Here is a 5,422-nt window from a genome sequence, read left to right as displayed (position 1 = left end):
CATGGGCAGTTCGGCCTGTCCAATAGGATCATTTTGAGTTGGAATTGACTCTACAACCATGAATTGCTTGTTTGGGTTTTTTGGAGATGGAGGTTAGGTTAGCACGATGTGTTGAGCGCTGTGCTGCCAAACGCATGGCCTGGAGTTCACACCCACCAGTTACTCAGTGGAAGGAAAATGAGACTTCACACTCCCTTTAAAATTTTTATTCTTAAATAATCTAGAGAGCAATTATACGTTGTTATAGAGCGTCACTTTGAATGAGAATTCCCTCAAAGGCCACTGATTAAAGTAGAATGTTAGACTATGCACTTGAGGTTGTTCTTTTTTTTTTAATAGGCACGGACAGCTTTAAATGTCCCTTTGTGTACTGCATTTGCTTACTATCTGTATATTTTGATATGTTGTGCCTCTATTTTCATTAGTCTCTGATTTTTTAATTCCTCAAATGATTGTAGTGGTTCTTAAAATTTTAATATATTGTCAATTCATAAAATCTTCTGAAATTAGATTTATTTCTATGTTGTCAGAGAACATTCTTCATGGACTTTTAATACCTTTATGTTTATTGAGACTCATTTTATGGCCCACTAGAGAGTCCATTCTAAAGAATATTCCTTGTGCACTTGAAAATAATTTGCTTCTGCTGTTCTTAGCTGGAATATTCTACAGATATCTTTTTTTATATAAGTAGTTTATCTTGCTCTCCCAGCCTTGTATTTCTTGATACTTATATATCTGGGTGTCTTATCAATAATTAAAGAAGGAAATTGCATTATATAACTACTGTTCTTAAATTCAGCAGTCCTGGTGATATGGTGACTATGAGTTGAACTGTGAACCACAAGATCAGGAGTTCGAAACCACCAGCCATTCCTCAGGAGAAAGACAGGGCTTTCTACTCCTATAAAGAGTTACAGTTTGGGAAACACACAGGGGCAAATCTACCCTCTTCTGTAGGGATGCTCTGCATCAGCATTGACTTGATGGTGTGAGTTTCTTTGTTGCTCTAACATTGTCATCTCTGCCTTCAAGGTTATCAATTTTGCATGATTAATTTGGGAATCTGTGGTTTGGTACACATATGTTTAAAAAAGATATCATCTTGATTTGAATTCCTCATATTAAAATATTTTTCATTGTCTCCAGTAATAATTTCAGTCTAAATATCTATTATGCTTCATGTTAGAAGTTCTTGTACTACCTGTTAGAATTTATTTGTGACTTTCAGTCTACAGTGTATTGAAAGCTTATATTTGGATTATTCTTTTGGAATCCATTACACTCATATCTGTCCCTTAATAGTTTGAGATTATAATCAGCTAGTATGTGATGTAATTACTAATAAGTAGAATAAGTATAATTTTATCTCAAAATTACTACTGACTTCCTTTTTAATGATCTTTGATTTTTATCAGTATTGTATTTGATGGGACACCATTCTCATACTTTAGTTGTTTAAGTTATTGTTTCCTCTGTTGGAATATACTTTAAATAACTCACTACATGTCTAGTATGTTTGACGTGTGTGTTTTTTCTGAGACTTTTTAAGGGTTTCTGTTTTCTATCCCCTCTACTTTCTTGATACTGTACATGTTATGTATGTATTTTGAAACTGAGCATTTCAAATAATATGATATGATATTACTAGGAATCAGATTGTTCTGAGCCCTCAGTGTTTGTTGTTATTAATGCTGGCATGTGTCTTTGTGAGTAAATTAGTCTGAGCTAACCCTTTAAAACTTGTTCTTGTTGTAATATATGTAGTTGCTGAAGCCTATTTTCCTCTACTTACTTGGTAAGGGCTCTTGTCATTTAATGATTACACAGAGCTTTTCTATGTGAAATGAATATGTTTTCAATTATTTTCCGTGTGTGTGTGTGTGTGTTGGAGCTTTTATTCTCACCAAGCCATTAAAAATTCTTCCTTATCCTATATTTCATGCTGGTACAAAGCCTTACGCTCAGCCAGTTTCGTCCTTGTCATTGCTGTCCTGAACATGTGCCAGCCCCTGGGTACACATTACGATAATGCTGGGATTTGGGGGGAATGTTTCAAATGGATTGACATTTTCAAATGGGCATCCTACTACTCAACTTCTGATTTTACATTTTTTGGCAATATATTGTTGGTTCCAGCTTTAATCTCTTGCCTCGAGGTCTGCTGTGAAGTTAAAACACAAAACAGTAAATGTGTTTATTGGATACAAGCCTAGAGAGAAATTTTGGGTGGCAAGAAACTCCCAGTTGGATCAAATAATGACAAGCATTTTTACTGTGGTCCTCCAGACAAACACCAGTCAGTCCAATTACTGAAAATTCTTTGGTAATGACTCTTTCAATGACCCAAAACCTACTCTGTTCCTTCAAATGTCAGGATTGCTGACTTTAAATATGCTGGCCATCCATTCAGGCTGGGAAGTTAAAACTTGACACAAAGCACCAGGCATAACAATATACACTCATTTTCCGTGAGAAAGTACTCCCCGGGTTATTGAAAAGTTATTGTTTCCAAATTTTCAGAATTGTGGAAATGTTGATGCTTACTTTTCCTTTTGGCCAGTTGTCTCTTTTAATATTTTCAATAGGGGAACATTTTCAGGCATCTATACACGATCATTTTCTTTCCCATGGAGGTGTCAATAAAACTGTTACTAAAATATAGATATACAAATGGATTTTAAAAACATGCTTAACCATTATCTAAGAACAATTCATTCTGGTGATATAGCTCTACTCCATATTTGCTCTAATGAAGATATGGGTGCTATAGCAAAGTGTCATGAAAAAATCAGATGGTGCCTAGCTATTACAAAAGATAGCATTTGCAATCTTAAAGGAGCGCCTTAAAACAATCAGCTCTCTGAGTGGTGTCAGCTAAATACAATGGAATAAGCCCAGCAGTTTGTGTAATCTAATGATTGCAAATAATAGAAGCCAAGACCAGAAGAGGAAACTGTCTTAGAGCTTACATTCTGAGTACACAGTTTGCAAGAGACTGGGAAAGTCCAAAATCTATGTGCAAAGTCCTCACATTATGACTTAGTCTCCGGAGAATACCCTCTCACCTTTGACTAGGGGTGTGCACAACATATGCTATTTTGGAGTAAAATTAAAAGTCAAAGATAATGAGTCACATATCAGTCATGGGAAATGATTCACATTAATTTAAAATATATAGTTTTCATGAAACACAGTTATTATGGTTAGTTTGGTGGGTGCCGGAACTTTTATATGTAATATCTTAGGATATATGTTAATGTTTTGCTTATAATTGAACCCTAATGCTATAAAGTATAGAGCAAGATTCAGATTAGAGTTCAATAGAATATATATATATATATATGCGTGAATGCAGTCCCCCACTACCACAAATCATGCAGTCGAGTTCCCCACATTTGGGGAAATCACAGGGGGTCAGCACATCAGAGTGCAATGGATAAAACTCGCCATCGGAAAACCGCCTTCATGATCATGACATCTCCCCTGCCAGATAAGTATGCAAATGTCCAAATTTTAATATTGAATTTGTTTCATGAGTTACGATAGAGCTAAATCAGATAAAGCTACGAGAACAGTCAATGACCAAGGAAGCAGCAGTCACGAAATCAAACTAGGCCTTGCATTTGGGTAAACGTGCTGCAGGAAAGCTGTTTAGAATGTTGAAGAGCAAGGATTCAGTGTTGAAGGCTATGGTGCACCTCAGAAGTCATGGCATTCTCATTGCCTCATAGCTATGTGACATTGGATATTGAATAAGGAAGACTTAAGCATAATTGATATATTTGATTACTGGAATGGCAGCGAAAAAGAAGAGACCCTTGAAAAGATGACTTGACACAGCACCTGCAGCAAAAGCTCAAACATAATAACAATGAGAGCATGTTGCCGGACAGGCTAGTGTTTCCTTTGTTGGACATGGGGTCGCTATGCATCCGACTAGCTGGATGGCACCAAACATCTATGTATATGTTTGGGTTTTTCTCTAAATATGTATACACATACACACATCCTTATGATGCTTAAAAATGACAGAAGACTTATATAAACCAAAATGTAAAAATATGAAATTGTGTCTTCAGGAACTTACTAACAAACTCACAATTGAAGGGATTACTTAGGAAGTTAACAAATTGAGCTCAGGGTTGAGTTGTTTATCATAACATGTTACAGAGTTCTTTCAATTCTGCTAACAAATGCCCAAAGGGCATAACACTCCACAGGAAGTCTCAACCTGAAGGCATTCAACTTTAAAAAGTTCTGTGGGTCAGCAAACCCAACTTTCTGAATTAAGTACCCAGAAGCACCCCACTACAGTAAGTCCATCCCAGAGGCACCAAGCTCCATTTCTGTGGGTAAGCAAGCCAACTTCCCCAACTAAGTGCCTGGAGACACTCTACTTTGAATTCCTGTCTTCACAAAAGCACTCAATTGCATTTGCTCTGTGTGATGGGGAGTCCAACCCTCTGTTCCATGCTCTGCCTCATGAATCTACTGCTGGTGCTACTCTGATATCACAGCTGTCTTCTGGCTACAGAAGGCTCACTTTGTTGTAATGTGATCATCAGCACTACCAATGGAAGTAGAGACTTCGATTTCAAACAAAGATCCCATACATGATACAATGATGGTTTTCCTTCCTTTATGGTCCAGGGAATCTCTGTGTCCCTCTCTGAGATGGCTCTTTCTTATATGGAAATATGATTTTGTCTTTCAGTAGACCATACCCCTAAGGAAATGAAAGGTGGTAACTTGTGTTCTACCATTTACGAAGACAGACACTCAGAATGCATCCCATCTTAATCCTGTAACAGAGACCTCCCTCCATAATCAGATGATACTACAGACTTAGAGGCTAGAATTAACACAAAAGGGACTATGGATAGAAGGACAATATTAAGTAATTAGCTATATCTCAGTAATTATATTTGGGGTAAGATATGCTATGATCATGGGATAATAATAAGGACAGTCTTTAGAAGCCAAGCACAAATGTATATCCTATAGACATATGTAATATTATTCAGGATTACTATTAAATAGAAGTCAATCATCCTAAATTTTTGTAACTAAAATAAAAATTTCTGACAACTTCAAGGAGGAAGTTCAGTTACGTATGACAGAATTAAGGCAATGCAACGGTACAGTCATAATTCATAAATTGAAGCAACAGCTCAGATAAACTTTCTCCACAAAATGGAAATGTTGATCCCTTGAGGTTTCAGAGATATATTACACAAATTCAGTGATCTCAGTGAAATAATCTTCATGATAATGATGTAGAAAGTTCAATGAAGACATGGGCTGTTGTTGGTAGGAACCAACAAAACAATTCCAACCCATATAGATCCTACGTACAACAGAATGGACACTTCATGGTCCCTCGCCATTCTCACAAGTGTTCCTACATCCTGAGCCCATT

At 36.6% G+C, this 5,422-nt stretch overlaps 1 non-coding gene across 1 annotated transcript; it reads right to left on the bottom strand.

The window, feature by feature from the left end:
* Positions 1-3,337: 3,337 nt before the first annotated feature.
* LOC142461831 (U1 spliceosomal RNA) lies at positions 3,338-3,501 on the bottom strand. Its single transcript, XR_012787019.1, has one exon. It is a non-coding gene; the product is annotated as a U1 spliceosomal RNA (small nuclear RNA).
* Positions 3,502-5,422: the final 1,921 nt, after the last annotated feature.

Source organism: Tenrec ecaudatus, chromosome 11, assembly GCF_050624435.1.
Source record: "Tenrec ecaudatus isolate mTenEca1 chromosome 11, mTenEca1.hap1, whole genome shotgun sequence".
Taxonomy (NCBI): Eukaryota; Metazoa; Chordata; class Mammalia; order Afrosoricida; family Tenrecidae; genus Tenrec; species Tenrec ecaudatus.
The sequence above is the reverse complement of the archived record's forward strand: the minus strand, read 5'-3'. Positions and strand labels throughout refer to the sequence as shown.